This window comes from Pristiophorus japonicus, chromosome 15, assembly GCF_044704955.1.
Source record: "Pristiophorus japonicus isolate sPriJap1 chromosome 15, sPriJap1.hap1, whole genome shotgun sequence".
Lineage (NCBI taxonomy): Eukaryota > Metazoa > Chordata > Chondrichthyes > Pristiophoridae > Pristiophorus > Pristiophorus japonicus.
Genome location: NC_091991.1, coordinates 87,511,452 through 87,534,040, shown reverse-complemented (window position 1 = coordinate 87,534,040; position 22,589 = coordinate 87,511,452). Strand labels below are relative to the sequence as shown.

The 22,589-nt window shown below is 45.9% G+C and overlaps 1 protein-coding gene across 3 annotated transcripts in view; it reads left to right on the top strand.

The window, feature by feature from the left end:
• The window catches only part of large1 (LARGE xylosyl- and glucuronyltransferase 1), a 781,831-nt gene that overhangs the window by 249,028 nt on the left and 510,214 nt on the right, over window positions 1–22,589 (top strand). The gene's annotated exons all lie outside the window — the stretch shown is intronic.

The following is a 22,589-nucleotide window of genomic DNA, read 5'->3' as shown; positions in this document are numbered from 1 at the left end:
CATTGTAGGAGACCTTTACGGTAGCACTGCTGATTACGGGAATCAGTTCCTTTGTGTACGTTCTCAGTTTAGTACAAATGGGAGTCAGGACCGGCCTTGAGGCCTTGCTGCACCACAATTTATCGAAAGTCTTTTTGCTCATTATGCTTGCGCCCGTGTCCAGCTCCATGGACACACGGAATCTATTTAATTCAACCTTCATCATTATCAGGGGTACACTTTGTGGTAAATGTGTGTACCCCATATTCCTCTGCTTCCTCCGAGGCTCTGGTTCGTCGTGATCCACCATGGATCTGTGCTCCTCTACAACATGGTGGTTTGCAGGATTAGCAGGGTTTGCAGTTCGCCTGCATACGTTGGAGCTGTCCCATTGTTCCACAGCCCTTGCAAACATATCCTTTGAAGCAGCATGAATGGAAACGATGATCACCCTCACAGCACCAACAAGGTGTTAATGGCCTTGTATTCACCACCCTTAATGGTGGACTCTAAGTCATCTGCGGACGTGCAGCTGCAGGCGTGTAAGTCCTACCCTGTACATTTCGATTTGAAAATAACGTTACTTTATTCACACTCTTGTGCTGAGAAATTTGTTTGGTATTGTCACTGGTGGCGATAAACACCTGGGCTATTGCTATGGATTTACTCAAGGTTGGGGTCTCCACAGCCAAAAGTTTGCAAAGTATTACTTCATAGCCAATGCCAAGTACAGAGAAGTCCCTGAGCATGTGCTCCAAGTGTCCTTCAAATTCGCAATGTCCTGCTAGGCGTCTTAGCTCGGCGACGTAGCTCGTCACCTCTTGGCCTTCAGACCTCTTGTACGTGTAGAACCTATACCTCGCCATCAGAACGCTTTCCTTCGGGTTTAGATGCTCCCGGACCAGTGTGCACAACTCATCGTATGACTTGTCTTGTGGGTTTCACTGGAGCGAGCAGATTTTTCATGAGGCCATACGTTGGTGCTCTGCAAACGGTGAGGAGGATCGCCTTTCGTTTGGCAGCGTTCGCTTCTCCTTCCAGCTCGTTGGCCACGAAGTACTGGTCGAGTCGCTCCACGAAGGTTTCCCAATCATCTCCCTCCGAAAATTTCTCCAGGATGCCCACGGTTCTCTGCATTGTTGCGTTGAGGTTCATCATTTGTATCTCGGCGCCAGTTGTTATGTCTTGATTAAAGAGTCAGACTAGATACTGCAAGCTCAAAGTAAGGTGCGTCCGTAGTCCTTTATTACAGATTTCAGAGTGCCTCTCCCGCCTGTGAGGCCTTATATACAAGTGCTCCCAAGGGATTGTGGGATCCCTTGGGACTCCAGGGGATAAGCCCTCTGGTGGTTAGACATGGTATTTACAGGTTTACATACATAACAAAAACAACCCCAAAACATTCCCAATTAATAACTCATGCCACCACAATATAAATTACAAAACGAACCCCCCAAAGGAACAATCACACTTTCCCGGGGTTGGACATTACTTACCTCACTGCAGCCACAACAGGTCGGGCCGCCCGCTTTCACAGGCGGCCGCACCAGAGTGCTCTATGGAGCGCTATGGGTTGGATGGGATCCAGAAATCGAGCCGGTGTCGCAACCTGGGGCATTGCACACCGGCTCGCCCCTTCCGGGCGGTAATGCTCCACGCCTCGCCGAAACCAGCCCCAAAACGCGGCAGCCAATTTGCGCACAGCAAGCTCCCACAAACAGCAATGTGACAATGACCAGATAATCTGTTTTAGTGATATTAATTGAGGGAGAAATATTGGCCAGGATACTGGGGATAACTCCCCGGCCCTATTCAAAATAGTGCCATGGGATCTTTCACATCCAGCTGAGAGAGCAGACTCAGTTTAACATCTCATCCGAAAGGCGGCACCTCGAACATTGCAGCAGACCCTCAGCACCGCACTGGAGTGTTGGCCTGGATTTTTGTGCTCAAGTCTCTGGAGCCACAACCCACTTGAACCCACAGCCTTCTGACTCAAGGCGAAGGTGTTGCCTACTGAGCCACGGCTCACACTTACACTTAAGATGAGAAAAGTAGACAGGGTTCCTGCTCTCGTAACTCCTGTTGAAAAAGCCTCACGCGAACAGCCAGTGAGCACAGGATTGCGCCTGGCTGTGACTTCCCTGTACTGAATCACACTTGTATTTACATCGCCATGTCGCGCTGCACATGAGTTACTCGTGAAGTGCAGTGACTTTTGTTATGTAGGGAGACGCGGCAGCGAATTTGCGCACAGCAAGCTCTCACAAACCGCAAATTAAATGAAGGTGTAAGGGTTAAATTATGAAGATAGGTTGCATAGACTGGCCTTGTATTCCCTCGAGTACAGAAGATTGAGGGGTGATTAAAGGCTTTGATAGGGTAGATGGAGAGAAACAGTTTCCTTTGGTGGGGGAGTCCATAACCTTAAAATTAGAGCTAGGCCATTCAGGGGTGATGTCAGAAGCATTTCTTCACACAAAGAATAGCTGAAATCTGGAAAACTCTCCCCCAAAAAGCTGTTGAGGCTGGGGGTCAATTGAAAATTTCAAAATTGAGATTGATAGATTTTCGTTTGACAAGGATATTAAGGGTTATGGAGCCAAGGTGGGTAGATACAGTTCAGATACAGGTCAACCATGAGCTGATTGAATCGAGGAATAGGCTTGAGGGGTTGAATGGTGTGGTGGCCGTGCCTTCTGTTGCCTGGGCCCTAAGCTCTGGAATTCCCTCCCTAAACCTCTCCGCCTCTCTGCCTCTCTTTTCTCCTTTAAGACGCTCCTTAAAACCTACCTCTTTGATCAAGCTTTTTGGTCACCTGCCATAATTGCTTCTTATGTGGCTCGGTGTCAAATTTATTTGTTTTGTCTTATGACACTGCTGTGATGCAACATGGAATGTTTTACTTCATTAAAAGTGCTATATAAATAAAAGTTGTTGTTATTCCTAGTTCCCAGAAGAGCCAGGGGCAGCACGGGCCAGCCCACACTGCGATATGTTTGCGCACTAGGTCCGTGCAGCAGAGCAGGTTGTCCTGGTTAACCCTTGCCACTGGATAAAGACCTAGCTCTGTCAAGCCCCTGTGATGGCTGGTGTCCAACGGCCACCACACATTAAAAAAATCCCGCACAAGCATCTTCCACCCTTCAATTGGAGTTCAAGACTGGATGATGTTTCCATGTAAATGAATGTCTAGTTTATTTGGTAATGTTGGCCAGTGCACCGGGGGAGTTCCTTGCTATTCTTTGAATACTGATCAGACAGACGGGACCTCAGTTTAACATCTCATCCAAAAAACACCTCCGACAGTAAAGCTCTTCTTCAAGTAATTATGTGCTCATATCCTTCAGTGGTCTTGAACCCTCAAACGTTCTGACGCAGAGGCATGAGTGCTTTCAGGCACACTGGAAGGGCAGCTGCCCTGCCAACAGTGTCTAGGTTCACACTTGAAGACTGGCCATTTGGATCAAGTATAGGAATGAAGGTGATTGACGCCCATGAAACTGTACCTGATAATCTGTCCTTCCGAAAGGGAATGGAGCAAATTGGAGCAAAAACTGAGAGAAGGAACAATTTGGCCCCTTGAACCGGCTCCGCCATTCAATAAGATCATAGTTGATCCTCTACCTCAACTCTGCTTTCTCACCCTATTGCCATATCCCTTGATTCCCTTCGTGCCCAAAAATCTGTTGATCTCTGTCTTGAATATATTCAAAAGACTGAGCCACCACAGCCCTGTGGGGTAGAGAATTCCAACGAATCACAACCCTCTAAGTGAAGAAATTTCTCCTTATCTCAGTCTTAAATGGCCAACAATCTTATTCTGAGACTATGACCCCTAGTTCTAGACTCCCCAGCCAGGTGAAACAGTGTCTCAGCATCTCCCCTGTCAAGCACTCTCAGAATCTTGTGTTTCAATGAGATCACCTCTCATTCTTATAAGCTCCAGCGAGTATAGGTCCAATCTATCAGTCTCTCATTGGATGGCTCTCTTATCCCAGGAACCAATCCAGGGATTGCACCCCGTCTAAGGCAAGTATATCCTTCCTTAGGTAAGGAGACAAAAACTGTGCACAGTACTCCAGATGTAGCCTCATCAAAGCCCTGTGTAATTGCAGCATTATTTGCAACAAAAGTAAATTCTTGATTTAACTTGCAATTTTAACCCCAAATCTTCAGCAGTTGGTCCATCCATTCATCTCGACCTCCTCCTGAGGTCCTCACCATTACAGAAGCCAGTTTGATTCACACCACGTGATATCAAGATACGGCTGAGTGCACTGGATGCAGCAAAGGCTATGGGCCCCGACAACATCCCGGCTGTAGTGCTGAAGGTTAATGCTCCAGAACTAGCCACGCATCAAGCCAAGCTGTTCCAGTACAGCTACAACACTGGCATCGACTCAACAAAGTGTAAAATTGCCCTGGAATGTTCTGCCCACAAAAAGCAGGACAAATCCAATCCATCCAATTACCGCCCCATCAGCTTACTCTCAATCATTAGCAAAGTGACAGAAAATGTTGTCGACAATGTTATTAAGTGGCACATACTCATCAATAAGCTGCCCACAAATGCTCAGTTTGGGCTCTGCCAGGAACACGCGACTCCAGACCTCATTACAGCCTTGGTGCAACATCAGTTGTGGCTCAGTGGGTAGCTCGCTCGCCTCTGAGTTAGAAGGTTGTGGGTTCAAGACCCATTCCAGGGACTCGAGCACAAATAAATCTAGGCTGACAACACCATTAAAACAGATTATGATATTGCTGTTTGTGGGAGATTGCTGTGTGCAAATTGGCTGCCACGTTTTCTACATTACATGAGTAATGCATTTCAAAAAGTACTTAATTGGCTGTAAAGAACGTAATGCAACTGCTTGCAGCTTTGGGACAGCCGGTGGTCATGAAAGGCGCTACACAAATGCAAGTTTGTCTGTCTTTCTTTCTTACTTTGGTCCAAACATGGACAACAGAGCTGAATTCCAGAGGTGAGGTGAGAGTGACTGCCCTTGACATCAAGGCAGCATTTGACCAAATGTGGCATCAAGGAGCCCTAGTAAAACTGAAGTCAATGGGGATCAGGGGGAAAACTCTCCACTGGCTGGAGTCATACCTAGCACAAAGGAAGATAGTTGTAGTTGTTGGAGGACTTTCATCACAGCCCCAGGACATCGCTGCAGGAGTTCCTCAGGGCAGTGTCTTAGGCCCAACCATCTTCAGCTGCTTCATCAATAACCTTGCCTCCATCATAAGGTCAGAAGTGGGGCTGTTCGCTGATGATTGCACAGTGTTCAGTGCCACTCACAACTCCTCAGATAATGGAGCAGTCCATGCCCGCATGCAGCAAGACCTGGACAACATTCAGGCTTGGACTGATAAGTGGCAAGTAACATTCGCACCACACAAGTGCCAGGCAATGACCATCTTCAACAAGAGAAAGTCTAGCCATTTTTCCTTGACATTCAATGGCATTATCATCGCCGAATCCCCCACTATCCTGGGGGTCACCATTGACCAGAAACTTAACTGGACCAGCCACATAAATACTGTGGCAATAAGAGTAGGTCAGAGGCTGGGTATTCTGCAGTGAGTGTCTCACCTCCTGACTGCCCAAAGCCTTTCCACCATCTACAAGGCACAAGTCAGGAGTGTGATGGAATACTCTCCACCTGCATGGATGAGTGCAGCTCCAACAACACTCAAGAAGTTCAATACCATTCAGGCCTGCTTGATTGGCAGCCCATCCACCACCTTCAACATACACTCCCTCCACCACCGGCGCACCGTGGCTGCAGTGCGTACCATCTACAAGATGCACTGCAGCAACTCCCAACCCGTGACCTCCAACACCTAGAAGGACAAGGGCAACAGATAATTGGGAACACCATCACCTGCAAGTTCCCCTCCAAGTCACACATCCTGCCTTGGAAATATATCGCCGTTCCTTCATCGTCGCTGCGTCAAAATCCTGGAACTCCCTCCCTAACAGCACTGTGGGAGTATCTTCACCACACGGACTGCAGCGGTTCAAGAAGGCGGCTCACTACCACTTTCTCGAGGGCAATTAGGGATGGCAATAAATGCTGGCCTTGCTTGCAATGCCCACATCCCAGGAATGAATAAAATATAAATAAATGAATACTTGTTTGAATTAAATGTCGAAGCAAGTCAGCGGTTGGTTTGCAGTCCTGTCGAACGAAACAGGATCAGCAAATATGGCGTGGCCCTCTCCTATTTTACTCTGTTTCCTCTGATTTAATATTGGATCTCAGCACATCAGTCATGCAGCACTTTCCTCAAAAAAAACTCTCGTGCAATGTCCTTGTCAGTCTCTATCTCCTTGTCTCTCTCAGAAACGTTACTACAATGCCCTTCGCTGATCTCATACAAATGCTTCCTGTCACTATCAGAACAGTGCACTTATATCTACTGTGCATTCTGCCTCTTGCAAATATCTCTCACTTTACAATCATCAACCTCTGTGTTCTTTTTTAACAAAATCCTCTTGCAATCTTCCTCTTTCAAAAGATCAGGCGTGTGTCACCCTTGGCTTTCAAACTTTGAGTGATGGGGTAGTAATAATTGAAATCGCAGCTGTAGGAATCTCCTTTCTTTGGTGTGAACTCAGCAACAACAACAACTTGCATTTATATAGCGTCTTTAACATAGTAAAAAGAGGTAGGTTTTAAGGAGCATTTTAAAGGAGGAGAGAGCGGTAGAGAAGTGCAGAGATTTAAGGAGGGAATTCCAGAGGGCCCAGGCAGCTGGAGGCATGGCCACCAATGATGGAGCAATTAAAATCGTGGATGCTCAAGAAGCCAGAAGTAGAAGAGCGTAGAGGATTGTAGGGTTGAAAAAGGTTACAGAGATGGTGAGGGGCAAGGCCATAAAGGAATTTGAAAAGAAGGATGATAATTTTAAAATTGGGGCATTGCCGGACCGTGGACCAATGCAGGTCAGCAAGCACAGGGGTGATGGGTGAGCGGGACTTGGTGGGAATGGAAAACATCCTGGTGAGATGGGAGAGAAGACACATTGTGTATGTTTGCTCTCAATTTATTTCTTATATTTAAAGTAACTGCAATTATTTTGTTTCCCATTTTCTTCTATTTCAGAGCACCTAAGCTTTTCATAGAATCGTACAGCACAGAGGAGGTCATTTGGCCCATTGTATCTGTGCCGGCTCTTTGAAAGAGCTATCCAATTAATCCTATTTCCAAAAGGCCTGCAAATTTTTCCTTTTCAAATATATATCCAATTCCCTTTTGAGAGTTCTAATTGAATCTGCATCCACCAGCCTTTCAGGCAGTGCATTCCAGATCACAACAATTCGCTGCGTAAAGAAATTTCTCCTCATCCCCCCCTCTGGTTCCTTTGCCAATTATCTTAAATCTGTGTCCTCTGCTTACCGACCCTCCTGCCAGTGGAATCAGTGTCTCCTCATTTATGCTATCAAAACCCCATATATATTCTAGAGATAGCTGTGAATGTTCAGCCGTTGAGTATATTCAAGACCGAGATCGATTGATTCTTGGACACCAAAGGAATCAAGGGATTCCTTGATTCGGGAAAGTGGAGTTGATGTAGATCAGCCATTGAATTTTGGAGCAGGTTCGAGGGGCCGTATGACCTACTCCTGCTCATGTTCTTATAGTTTTGGACATCTCTAACTATACTTCTCTGCTTTCAGGAGAATAACCCCAGATTCTGTTGCCCTGGCACAGCACTTTTTGGATGCCCGCCTGTCTGTCCAATCACGTTTAGGTCAATGGTATTTTGAATGGAACTGTTTGCAGCTCCCTACACCCCGCCCCCCACCCCCCCCCCCCCCCGGCCTCCCTGGGCATGATTACTGTGCCATGTTCCTCGGGGCCTCAATTCACTGGCTGTGGGACGATGGGCAAGCTGGGAGTCGATGCTGTTCCTTCTGCTTTCCTTGCTGTCTGGGGACAGAGACAAAGAATGCTGCTGAAGACATCCCAAAGTGCTTTATAGCCAAGTGTAGTCACTATTGTAATGTGAGAAACACAGCATTCAAAATGCGCACAGCAAGCTCCCACAAACAGCAATGTGATAACGACCGGATAATCTGATGTTGGTTGAGAGATAAATATTCGCCAGGACACTGGGTTAGAAGGTTGGATTTTCCTAGCCCCCATACAGCAATCAAATGGATCCATTACAATGGAACTCTTAGATTGGGAAACTACATTAAAAGGTGTGAAGATAGACAAGCAATGGCTAGCATTTAAAGAATTAATACATAATTTACAACAAACAGGCACAAAAATCCCACAGGAAAAGTCGTCCAACTGTGGCTAACAAGAGAAGTTAAAGATAGTATTAGATCAAAGGAAGAAGCTTATAATGTTGCCAAAAAGAGCAGTAAACCTGAGGATTGGGAGGATTTTAGAGTTCAGCAAAGGAGAACCAAGAAATTGATAAAGAAAGGGAAATTAGAATATGAGAGTAAACTAGCAAGAGAATTAAAAACAGTCAGTAAATGCTTGTACAGGTAAGTAAAAAGGAAAAGATTAGCAAAAGTAAATGTGGGTCCCTTACAGGCTGAGACAGGAGAAATTATAATGGGAAATAAGGAAATGGCAGAGAAATTAAACAAATACTTTGTGTCTGTCTTCACGGAAGAAGACACAAAAAACCTCCCGGAAATAGTGGAGAAGCAAGGGTCTGGCAAGAATGAGGAACTGAAAGAAATTAGTACAGGTACAACGTCCTGAACCGTAATTCCGAAAACTGTAATTGTCTGAAAACTGGACATTTTTGAGGCAGCCAAGATGGTGACATTGGGAGGCGAGGGACGAGGAAACCGGTAAAAAATGCAGCACCGGAGGACTGCAGATGGCGGGAATCGGCGGGCGGCGAGGAGCGGAGGATCGGCAGGCCAACAGAAACGGCAACCGCGGGGTCTGAAATCCGGCAAAACACAAAAACCGGCACGGATTTGGTCCCGAGGTTGCTGGATTTCAGATTATTGCTTTTCTTCTCTGGAATCCAGCAAAACCCAAAACCCGGCGCGGACTCAATCCTGAGGTTTCCGGATTTCAGACGTTGTACCTGTATAGTAAAAAAATAGTACTGTAGAAATTAATAGGACTGGAAGCCGATAAATCCCCTGGATCTGATGGCCTACATCCTAGGATTTTGAAAGAGGTGGCTATCGAGATAGTGGATGCATTAGTTGTGATCTTGTAAAACTCCATAGATTCTAGAACGGTTCCCACAGATTGGAAGTTAGCTAATGTAACCCCACTATTTAAGAAAGGAGGGAGAGAAAAACGGGGAACTACAGACTAGTTAGCCTGACATCAATGGTAGGGAAAATGCTAGAATCTATTATTAAGGACATGGTAACAGGGTACTTCGAAAATAATAATAGGATTGGGAAGAGTCAACACGGATTTATGAAATCATGTTTGACAAATCTGTTAGAGTTTTTTGAGGTTGTTACTAGTAGAATAGATAAGGGGGAACCAGTGGATGTGGTGTATTTGGATTTTCAGAAGGCAGTGGATAAGGTGACACACAAGAGGTTATTAAATAAAATTAAGTCTGAGGATTAAAGGTAATCTACTAGCATGGATTGATGATTAGTTAACGGACAGAAAAAGGAGAGCAGGAATAAACGGGTCATTTTTGGGTTGGCAGGCTGTAACTATATTGGGTTACCGCAAGGATCAGTGCTTGGGCCTCAGCTATTCACAATCTATATCAATGATTTGGATGAGGGGACCAAGTGTAATATATCCAAGTTTTGCTGATGATTCAAAGCTAGATGGGAATTTAAGTTGTGAGGAGGTTGCAAAGAGGCTTCAAGGGGATATAGACAGGCTAAGTGAATGGGCAAGAACATGACAAATGGGATATAATGTGGAGAAATGTGAAGTTATCCACTTTGGTAGGAAAAATAGAAAAGCAGAGTATTTTTTAAATGGTGAGTGATTGGGAAATGTTGGTGTTCAGAGGGACCTGGGTGTCCTTGAACACGAATCACTGAAAGTTAACATGCAGGCACAGCAAGCAATTAAGAAAGCAAATGGTATGTTGGTCTTTATTACAAGAGGATTTGAGTATAAGAGTAAAGACGTCTTACTGCAATTATATAGGGCCCTGGTGAGACCACACCTGGAGTATTGTGCACAGTTTTTCTCTCCTTACCCAAGGAAGGATATATTTGCCATAGAGGGAGTGCAACAAAGGTTCACCAGACGGATTGTCCTATGGTGAGAGATTGAGTAGACTAGGCCTATATTCTCTAGGGTTTAGAAGAATGAGAGGTGATCACATTGAAAAATACAAAATTCTTACAGGTCTTGACAGGGAAGATGCAGGGAGAATGTTTCCTCTGGCTGGGGAGTCTAGAACCAGGTGTCACAGTCTCAGAATAAGGGGTCGGCCATTTAGGACTGAGATGAGGAGAAATTCCTTCACTCAGAGAGTGGTGAATCTTTGGGATTCTCTACCTCAGAGGGCTGTGGAGGCTCAGTCTTTGAGTATATTCAAGACAGAGATCGATAGATTTTTGAATATTAAGGGAATCAGGGGATATGGGGGACAGTGCAGGAAGGTAGAATTGAGGTAGAAGATCAGCCATTATCTCATTGAATGGCAGGGACTGGAATAACGGGTCCTTCATTGAAACAACTGCGAACTCATTCCTTTTGGTGTGGAAGCAAGTCATCCTTGTTTGAGGGACCGTCTATGATGGCGATGAATGGTGGAGCAGGCTCGAGGGGCTGAATGGCCTCCTCCTGCTCCTAATTCTTATGTTCTTATGTAATCAAACTATTGCTCTGATATTTCAGTCTCCATCACTTACACCATCCATTATTATCACAGGCAGCTTCTTCTATTGGAAAAATGGCGTCAACCATTTCCCGTTACTATAGGAGACAATTGACAATTTCAAAGTTGCCGCTTGTAACGTATTATAACACCGAATATTTTGGGCAGACTTGGAATCCTAATTTTACCAGATATTCCTAGTGCAAGAACCACTCGTTTACGTCCCTCATCCATTTCTCGTCTTCTGGCAGATACTAGGAGTGTGTTTTTCTTCTTCTCCCCTTTCCCTTCTTGCTGTACTCCCCGTTGAGCTGGATGAAAGGTCAGTGCAACAGCCCCACGGAGTCCGCATGGATTGACCGCGTGGTTTGAATCGGTTTTGCTTCTGATATGTTCCGAGTAAAAATGCAATGGATGTTTTTAAAACTTAAACATACACTGTTTGTTGGGTCGACCTTCCTCCGAGTTTATAAGGATGATAACAGAACTTAGAGATTATAACTTATCAGGAAAGATTGAACAGGCTGGGCTCTTTTCTGTAGATAAGAGAATGCTGAGGAGTGACCTGATAGAGAAAATGTTTCCAATAAATCCAATAAGGAATTCACGAGAAACCTCTTTACCCAGAGAGCGGTTAGAAGGTGGAATCGTTACCAGAAGGAGTGGTTGAGGCGAAGGGGCATTAATGCATTTAAGACGAAGCTAAATAAGTACATGAGGGAGAAAGGAACAGAAGGATTATGCTGGTAAACATAAAAACATAGAAAATAGGTGCAGGAGTAGGCCATTCGGCTCTTCGAGCCTGCACCACCATTCAATAAGATCATGGCTGATCATTCCCTCAGTACCCCTTTCCTGCTTTCTCTCCATACCCTTTGATCCTTTAGCCGTAAGGGCCATATCTAACTCCCTCTTCAATATATCCAATGAACTGCCATCAACAACTCTCTGCGGCAGGAAATTCCTCAGGTTAACAACTCTGAGTGAAGAAGTTTCTTCTCATCTCAGTCTTAAATGGCCTACCCCTTATCCTAAGACTGTGTCCCCTGGTTCTGGACTTTTCCAACATCAGGAACATTCTTCCCGCATCTAATCTGTCCAATTCCGACAGAATCTTGTACATTTCTATGAGATCCCCTCTCATCCTTCTAAACTCCAGTGTATAAAGGCCAAGTTGATCCAGTCTCTCCTCATATGTCAGTCCAGCCATCCCTGGAGTCAGTCTGGTGAACCTTCGCTGCACTCCCTCAATAGCAAGAATGTCCTTCCTCAGATTTGGAGACCAAAACTGAACACAATATTCCAGGTGAGGTCTCACCAAGGCCCTGTACAACTGCAGTAAGACCTCCCTGCTCCTATACTCAAATTCCCTAGCTATGAAGGTGAACACACCATTTACCGCCTTCACCGCCTGCTGTACCTGCACGCCACCTTTCAATGACTGATGAACCATGACACCCGGGTCTCGTTGCACCTCCCCTTTTCCTAATCTACCGCCATTCAGATAATCTGCCTTCGTGTTTTTGCCCCCAAAGTGGATAACCTCACATTTATCCACATTATACTGCATCTGCCGTGCATTTGCCCACTCATCTAACCTGTCCAAGCCACCCTGCAGCCTCTTAGCGTCCTCCTCATGGCTCACACCGCCACCCAGTTTAGTGTCATCTGCAAACTTGGAGATATTACACTCAATTCCTTCATCTAAATCATTAATGTATATTGTAAAGAGCTGGGGTCCAAGCACTGAGCCCTGCGGCACTCCACTAGTCACTGCCTGCCATTCTGAAAAGGACCCGTTTGTCCCGACTCTCTGCTTCCTGTCTGCCAACCAGTTCTCTATCCATGTCAGTGCATTACCCCCAATACCATGTGCTTTGATTTTGCACACCAATCTCTTGTGTGGGACCTTGTCAAAAGCCCTTTGAAAGTTCAAATTCATCACATCCACTGGTTCTCCCTTGTCCATTCTGCTAGTTACATCCTCAAAAAATTCCAGAAGATTCGTCAAGCATGATTTCCCTTTCATAAATCCATGCTGACTTGGTCCGATCCTGTCGCTGCTTTCCAAATGCACTGCTATTTCATTCTTAATGATTGATTCCATTATTTTTCCCACTATTGATGTCAGGCTAACCGGTCGATAATTACCTGTTTTCTCTCTCCTTACTTTTTAAAAAAGTGGTGTTACATTAGCTACCCTCCAGTCCATGGGAACTGATCCAGAGTCGATAGACTGTTGGAAAATGATCACCAATGCATCCACTATTTCTAGGTCCACTTCCTTAAGTACTCTGGGATGCAGACCATCAGGCCCCGGGGATTTATTGGCCTTCAATCCCATCGATTTCCCTAACACAATTTCCCGCCTAATAAAGATATTCTTCAGTTCCTCCTTCTCACTAGACCCTCAGTCCCCTAGTACATCTGGAAGGTTATTTGTGTCTTCCTTCGTGAAGACAGAACCAAAGTATTTGTTCATTATAAATTCACCTGAATCCGACCGCAAGGGACCTAGGTTTGTCTTCACTAATCTTTTTCTCTTCACACACCTATGGAAGCTTTTGCAGTCAGTTTTTATGTTCCCGGCAAGCTTCCTCTCGTACTCTATTCTTCCCCTCTGAATTAAACCCTTTGTCCTCTTCTGCTGAATTCTAAATTTCTCCCAGTCCTCAGGTTTGCTGCTTTTTCTGGCCAATTTATATGCCTCTTCCTTGGATTTAACACTATCCTTAATTTCCCTTGTTAACCACGGTTGAGCCACCTTCCCCGTTTTATTTTTTACTCCAGACAGGGATGTACAATTGTTGAAGTTCATCCATGTGATCTTTAAATGTTTGCCATTGCCTATCCACCGTCAACCCTTTAACTATCATTTGCCAGTCTATTCTAGCTAATTCATGGCTCATATCGTCGATGAAATAGGGTGGGTAGAGCATAAATACTAGCAGACTGGTTGGGCCAAATGGCCTGTTTGTGTGCACATGTTTTACAGTCCACTGTGTATTGCGAGCAAATTGCATTAATATCAACACGGCCACTTTAAGCGATGGGGACTTTATTCCCTCCCCCCCGCCCCATGTGTAGAAGTGCCCTCACTAGGCAACTCGCAATGTGGTTATCGTGAGAAGGTGGGTTGGTGAGTTTGAAATGGACCAGTTTGGCATGAATAGCCTTTTCTTGTTCCTAAAAGTTCTAAGGATTGCAATCTGGAGCTAATCACGTAGGGAATCTTAGGTACTGACTTGTGCCCATGTTGCAGCATTCAGGGGAGTGTCCCTGAGGCAAGGTATTGCGGCACTCGACAAAATTCTGGGGAGGGACACTGGTTTCGGACGACTGAGATATTGAGCAAGTTGGATAAAACGCAGAGGAAGAGATGATGGAAAAACAACAATTGCATTTATATAGTGCCTTCAGCAACAACAGCAACACCTTGTATTTATATAGCGCCTTTAATGTAGTACAACGTTCCGAGGCGTTTCACAGGAGCGTTAGCAAGTAAAATTTGACACCGAACCACTTCTTTGATGAAGTAGCAGAGAGGGTGGCTGATGTTGCGTATATGGACTTTCACAAGCAATGTTCCCCCTAATTTTTGGGGGGGTGTAATGTATGCAAATGCACCTCTGTGTAAGCTCACGGGTTTGTAGAGCTGTTGCACTGAGTGGCTTAGCCAGTCACATGATGTTCAGAAGACCCAATAAAACCCCAACCAGTTGGGTCCAGGTCATCCACAATGAGGTGCGCAGTTGTGAGCTTGGTGGACGAACGTAATGTGTAGTGTGATTGTTAAGCCTTTGTTAATAATCCTAATAGTTCTTAATAGCAACGTGTTGTGATGAATTCTTCAGCAGGAACCCAGGAAGCAAATTACAGGGTGCGCGTCCCCTTTAAGGGGCTGCGTGGCCCATTCAAAGTTTCGAGCATGTGTGAAATTTCACATTGGAAAAGACGGTCTTGGGTTGCGGGGGATGGACAGACAGCTGTGCAGCCACGCAGCTTTTGGGAATGTTGTTCACAAGGCCTTTGATAAAATACCACATAATAGACTTGTTTGCAAAATGAAAGGGGCAGTGGCTGCATGGATGTCCATTGGTTCAGGACAGAAAGCAGAGAGTAATGGTAAGCGGTGCTGTTCAGATTTGAGGGAAGTACACAGTGGTGTTCCCCAAAGGTCATTATTAGGAGCACTGCTCTTTTTGATATATATTCATTGCCCCTGAACAACACTGCAGGAGTTCTCCCCTGTAGATTTAAATGTTCAGAGATACTGTGGATCGCCAGGCACTCTGCAATTCTCCTGTGCGTGATGCTTGAAGCTGCTTCATGAAGGACCACCTCCACTTCAGTAGTCATCAAGTAAGGGGCTGCACCATCACTTGCCTCTCCTTGTGCCTGTACCTTGGGTATTCCTTCACTTCACCTTGGTCTGTTGCTTTCCAGTCCTCGCCCCTTCAGCCTTGTCGATGGATGCTAATGGACATAGAACTTTCACAAGCAATGTTCTTTGAACTTTGCAAAGGCTTTCAGAATTTTTGTCACCCTATTCTGACACACGCCTTTACTTGGCTGCCGTGGCTCAGTGGGCAGCACACTTGCCTCTGAATCAGAAGGTTGTGGGTTCAAATCCCACTCCAGGGACTTGAGCACATAAATCTAGGCTGACACTCCAGTGCAGTGCTGAGAGAGTGCTGCATTCTCGAATGAGACGTTAAACCGAGGCCCCGTCTGCCCTTTCAAATGGACGTAAAAGATCTCATGGCACTATTTCGAAGAAGAGCAGGGGAGTTATACCCGATGTCCTGGCCAATATTTATCCCTCAATCAACATAACGAAAACAGATTATCTGGTCATTATCACGTCGCTGTTTCTGGGAGCTTGCTGTGCGCAAGTTGGCTGCCGCATTTCCTTCATTACAACAGTGACTTTATTCCAAAAGTACTTCATTGGCTGTAAAGTGCTGAGACATCCTGTGGTCGTGAAAGGCGCTATATCAATCCAAGTCTTTCTTTCTTTTCCTTTAAATTTCACTTCCACACAATTTTGAGTTACCTGCACATGTTCAAATCTGTACCTGGCGATATGCTAATGAGCTGGTCCCGGAACATTCTGAGAATGTGATTTCATTCGACCTTCTCCTGATTCTCGCTAAGATGTTCAGGGCCAATAAAGAATCTTTTCTATTGCACGAAGCAGTGCGAGAGACACCATTCTCATCACAGGAACTACAGCGCAGGCACATTCTGAATCACCAAAACAAAATGACAGGCTTGCCTTTCGCAATTGAAAATCCATGAGGGTTATATAAGTCATTAACATTTAGCTGAAATGCTGGCTAACCATATTTCTTTATTGCCTTACCCTAAATTACTTTCTTGAAAATAAGGAAGGCTTTGGCCTATGTGTGAGGCTTCAGTGCTGCTAATGGTGTCGACTAATATTAACTTAATAAATTCAAGTGGTATTATGAAGTCAGTCAGAATATCTAAGCAGGTATTGGTTGAGTTCTGATAGCACTTTGCTGTAGCCATAAATCAAAAGCTTATCTGAGAAAGGTTGCAACAAGGGCAAGGTGACCCACAGGTCAGAATCATAGCGAGGGATGGCTGGCACAGAGCAAGGCACATGATTTGTAATGGAATCTGTATTAAACAATGACCCTTCAACCAAAGCTGGCTCTGGTAATAAATGGTATAAACCGTCCAACATGATCGAGGCACCGCCTGATAGCACGGACCACGGACCTGAGCCCCTCCAGAAGGTTGCAAACTCTATCTGATCGTTGATGTTCCAACTTTTCATTCAACTCTGCAAAGCCCATTGTAAAGTTGCATGTGGAATTTAAAGGTCTTGTGTTGTCTTCTCTTTATGCTCACCAAAGCGAGGGATGTCAGTGCTGGGGAACGGACGGTTTTCCATTTACCGCACCCTGGTGCATTAAGCCTTCTTGGGGTCAGATATATAGCGCAGCCAGAGGCAGAGCAAAGTTCCTTCCATTCTGTCCCAATCACAGGGTTTGACTTCAACCTCAGAACAACCCTCATCTCCACTGCATCATGTGACCTTGCTTCCATTTCCCACAGTAACTTGCCTTTGACCCGTGCGAGTGATATTGCCAGTTAGTGTTGAATTCGGGAGAGTTTTCTGCGGTGGGAACATTACAGCTGCTGGACACAGACATCCAATCCCCATTAGAGTGGTTTCTCTAAAAGTTGCAGGGTTGCTGATTCCAATTCCTAGAAGAGTTGACCAAAGGAATCGCGGGAATCCAGATTTGGAGTCCTCACATTTCCCATCTTTGTCTGATGGGATACCTGATAGTGTAGTAACATTAGCGTGCTGTCCCTCCCGGGCAAATAATGTCCCTGAAAGAATCCCGGGTCATGAAACTCGTCCCCGAATACCTGAACTTTCTTGTGTTGGAATATGTCTGGTAGTCGATGTCGCAGCACACCGCGCGTCACCTGACTAGGCGGGTAAAATGTGATTCAGTGATTATAGTTAGCGCAGGTGCAGCTGATGTTTACAATCAACAGCTTCAGTTGTCACGTGCTGCAGGCGCCGCCCACCATGTCATCAAACCGGGGTGACTGGTGATTGATGGCGGAATTGACCAATCAAAGCTGCGTCTTTATCATAAATAAATGAGCCGAATAAAGTGTGGGCAGAGGTAGGATTATGGGGGTGAAAACCGGAGGGTCTTGTGGGAAGTGTCATTGTGAAAGGGCAGAGTGAGATGGAACAGAGGGAACGTGCCAAATTTAAGAAAATAATTTTATTTAACCATTACCTTTTAAGTACTTGGATATGTTATGTTCTTACTAATTGAGATGCTTTAGTCAACTCTTAGTTCTAAACAACTGTGGTCCCAAAAATCTATTTATTTTCATAGATGTTGATTGAGCTATATGATTTTGTTTCAAAAATGTCGTTTTTTAAAAAGTATATCTTTACCGTCCACAGATTAATTTTTTAAGCCCTTTCATCTTTGTTTTTAGCCTGTGTGCTGTGATATTGAAATAAACTCGAGTCGTACATAGGTCACTAATGATTAATGGCCCACAGTTTCGTGGGAATGGGGACAAGGGAGCCAGGAAGTGGTTCTCATTCAGATAGAAAGTCCAGGAGGTAAGGGAGAAACTAAAGAAAGACATGGGTTCAGGGCTAGGGCACAGGGGAGAGGTTTGGCAAGGGGTTGGGGGGTGTAACAAACCAGCCTGTGAGCTCCTTCCAGGTTGTGATGGTGAAAACATTGGAATGTCTATCATACACACTGGAGACAATGCTGAAAGCTGCAAACCCTCAGCTATGGGAGGAAAGGTGGGCTGGAGCAGGAGAAGAGATGGGCAATATACGGAGGTGGAAGTGGGGAGAGGGGGAATTTGTGATGAAGAAGATTATTGGTTGGAAGCTCAGTTCAGTGACGCTGAGGTGGCAAACCATTTGGTTTAACCTGAGACAGTGATCAGGGAACATAAGATAGGAGTAGACCATTCAGCCCTCCAGCCCTCGAGTCTACTCCGCCATTCAATCATATCATGACTGATCTTCTACCTCAACTCCACTTTCTTGCACTGTCCCCATATCCCTTGATTCCCTTAATATCCAAAAATCTATCGATCTCTGTCTTGAATATACTCAAAGACTGAGCCTCCCCAGCCCTCTGGGGTAGAGAATTCCAAGGCACGGAGAAGGAACCGGTGGCCAAGGATCGGAGTTTGTAGTGGGCTGAAAACAATGGCTTCGGTGTTCCCAACGTTGAACTGGAGGAATTTTTGGCTCATCGGCATTCGATGTCAGACGAGCAATCTGACAACACAAAGGCAGGGGAAGTGTTGAGAGAGGCGGTGGAGAGGTAGAGCTGGGTGCCAGTCAGTGTACAGGAAGCTTGGAACTAACGGGTGGTCAGGAAGATGGGAGAACCGTCAGTGACTAGCGACGATTGATGGAGGTTAACCTCTACCCATATTCTACTAGCAGAATCAACCAATCATCATCATCGGCAGTCCCTCAGAATCAAGCAAGACTTGCTTCCACTCTTAAAATGAGTCCTTAGGTGGCTAAACAGTCCAATACGAGAACCACAGTCCCTGTCACAGGTGGGACAGATAGTCATTGAAGGAAAGGGTGGGTGGGACAGGTTTGCCGCACGCTCTTTCCGCTGCCTGCACTTGATTGCTGCATGCTTTCGGCGATGAGACTCAAGGTGCTTAGCGCCCTCCCGGATGCACTTCCTCCATTTAGGGCAGTCTTTGGCCAGGGACTCCCAGGTGTCAGTGGGGATGTTGCACTTTATCAGGGAGCCTTTGAAGGTGTCCCTGTAACGTTTCCTCTACCCACCTTTGGCTCGCTTGCCGTGAAGGAGTTCTGAGTAGAGCGCTTGCTTTGGGAGTCTATCTGGCATGCGAACGACGTGGCCTGCCCAGCGGAGCTGATCAAGTGTGGTCAGTGCTTCAATGCTGGGAATGTTAGCAGAAGCAGCAAAGTCGTCTTGCCAAATTTCTTTAAAGGGGAGGTAGCACAGAGGTCATTGATAAATCTGTGAAAAATAAATGATATGGGCAGTGATCTGAAAGAAAGATTTGCTGAATAGGCCATATAGACTGCATCGTGGACAGGTACAGCAGGAGTGGCGAGGTCGGGGCAAAGGAGCAGCGAAAGATTGTAGAGGGATGTGATCGGGCCCAGGAAAGGCAAGAGTTCGGGGCACAGAAGAGGCGTGGGCCCAGGGGCAGCACGGGCCAACCCATACTGCGATGTGTGTGCGCGATAGGTCTGTGTAGCAGAGCAGGTCTCCAGTCGTCTGGGTAATCTTCAAACCCGTGTAGTGGCTGGTGTGCAACTGTCACCACACATTAAAAAAAATCCACGCACAGGCATCTTCCACCCTTCAAGATGTAGTTTGGGACCTGGAATATTAGGTCCTTCATTGTGAATTCATCCCTTTTCGGCGTGGAAGCAAATCATCCTCCGTTCCAGGGGCCGCCTATGATGATGATAGACAGTGGGTACAAAAAACTGATGTTTCTGAAGAGTGTTATTGTATTATTCATACACGGTGTCTGAATGCGTTTCAATAGTCTGACGACACGTCCGTGGTAATTACATGCACATTTGTTTTGCATTTGTCGTGTATCTGTTGAAATATAGGCTGCTAAAAGTTTTCGCTAAGCTGCACAACCAATATTTTCCATCCTGGCTACTTTGCTGTGCTACCAACCGGGTGTGCCCGGATTCGGGTTAGAAGATATGGTCACCCTAAGTAAAATAGACCTTTTCTCACTCTTTTCGACCCTATAAATGAAAATTTTACCCCACCCCTCGATAAATAAGCCCCTGTGACCACTTATACCCCTCCCCCCGATAAATAAGCCCCTGTGACCACTCATACCCCTCCCCCCGATAAATAAGCCCCTGTGACCACTCTTTTACCTGCTCCCCCCCCCCCCCCCCCACCTGATAAATAAGCCCCTGTGACCACGCTTGCAAGTCCCTGTTGTAGCGGTGCCATTTCCTTGGAGTTGAGGTGAAATTGTACGATACATTGGCTAGATGCAGCCTGCCACCACTGGGACCTCCCAAACTCCATGGGCACAGAGGGGTTTCATCATCGTCCCGTTTGGCTTGCAGAGTTACAAAGGAAACTGGAGTTCCACAAAAAGTGCATCACTGTGGTGACATTAACCTGCCTTACTCGTGACACCACCCTAATACAGCGATACATAACAGTGCGAGGCATCCGAATCAACAGAAGGTCAGAACGCCACAGTTCCTGAAGAACTGCTGGGTTTGAAAGAAAGAAAGAAAGACTTGCATTTATATAGCGCCTTTCACGACCACCGGACGTCTCAAAGCGCTGTACAGCCAATTAAGTACTTTTGGAGTGTAGTCACTGTTGTAATGTGGGAAATATGGCAGCCAATTTGTACACAGCAAGCTCCCACAAACAGCAATGTGATAATGACCAGATAATCTGTTTTTTTTGTTATGTTGATTGAGGAATAAATATTGGCCAGGACACCAGGGATAACTCCCCTGCTCTTCTATAATAGTGCCATGGGATCTTTTACGTCCAGTTGAGAGGGCAGACAGGGCCTCGGTTTAACGTCTCATCTGAATGATGGCACCTCCGACAGTGCGGTACTCCCTCAGCACTGCACTGGAATGTCAGCCCAGTTTTATGTGCTCAAGTCCCTGGAGTGGGACTTGAATCCACTACCTTCCGACTTAGAGGCGTGTGTGCTACCCACTGAGCCACAGCTGACAGTGCTACATAACAGTGTGAGGCAACTGAAAAGACAGACGGTCGGAATGGCACAGTTCCTGAGGAAGTGTTGTGTTATTGGTATCTCTGCTGATGTTGGTCCAGGCCCCTCACACTGCTGGCCACAGTGATTCCTTCACACAGGTTGCCTTGAGAACTTTCTTTCTGATAACTGCATTGTAGAAGCAGCAAAGGCATCGAGTAAAGACAGAGTTGGGTGCGAAGTCCCTATTTAAATGAAAAATGGGAGTTGGTTGTTGTATTTTGTCCACAATCAATGCCGGCTAACAGAATCAAAGCTCGCGGCTTTGCTGCAGGCAACTTCTGAATTTTGTTCGTAGGTCATTAATCATAAGAGAAAATACAGCATTCCCTGGTTTTTCAATACACAAAGAATTTCATTCGTGGCTGTTGAGCAGCGGACGTAATGTACTTTGGGGGTGGGAGAGTTTACCACGTCCCTCCTCCCTAACAATTAGCCAATCGGCACTCTGGGTCCACACTTGTGGTTGGTTCTGGAACCATATCACAGGAGTCATCACCTTCAGAAGAGTCGCTAGACCTGCTAAACAATGGCTTCTAAATACTAGGTGCCACTTAAACCGGTTGCAAACAAGTGTCCGAGGTCCAGATTTAGACCCTGGTCTCACGTCAGACATGGCAAGAGCTTTGGAGTTAAGCTGCCCTGCACTAAGAGATCTTGCAGTGCACACACTGAGAAGACGTTCACTGCTCCCCCCCCATGCTCGCTCAGCTTCGCTTTGCCAAACACGACTATACAGACGCACAACTAAAAGATTGCATTGCGGCAAGGCAATAGGAAACATTCTATCACAGGGCCAAGTCATTTATCTTTCAATTGATGTGTACTTTCTGAGGCTGATTCCCTGAGCCACAAAGCTGATGGGTAACTATAAATCTCGGCGGCTGTGCAGGAGGAAGAGGGATTTGTAAAGAGAGAATCAAAAATGCCACTTTCTGAAGGGGACCGGACCACAAACATTTATCATCGTCTGGCACGAATGAAAAACATCTGTCTGGGGAGAGGGAAGCTGGAAGCAGCCACATCTCTCTTACTCTCACTGTTTCACACCCCTTCCAGCCTCACTCTGCCAAGTCCCATTAAATTATCGCTTCCCCAACCCCGCCCACCGCACCCCCCCACCTGCCATTTTGTCTCCCCCTCTTTCCTGAAGGTGGCAGCTCTTGTTAGGATACAGGTCTACAGGCGATGTTGGATGCTGGCTGACCATCTTCAGCTACCTCACCAAGTGACCATTCGTCATGATGAGGCCAGCCAGTGCGTGCTGGCAAGCTCTTCGATCATGGGGGACCTTGCCTTCATCCAACATCCACAGTTGTGCAATTTACAACAGGGATAAGGATCAGAATTACAATATTTCTATGGGGGTGGGACCCACTATGGGAAACAAATGTTTGCGTAGAAAATATATATTCATAGAATCATAGAAATTTACAGCACGGCAGGAGGCCATTCGGCCCATCGTTTCCGCGCCGGCGACAAAGAGCTATCCAGCCTAA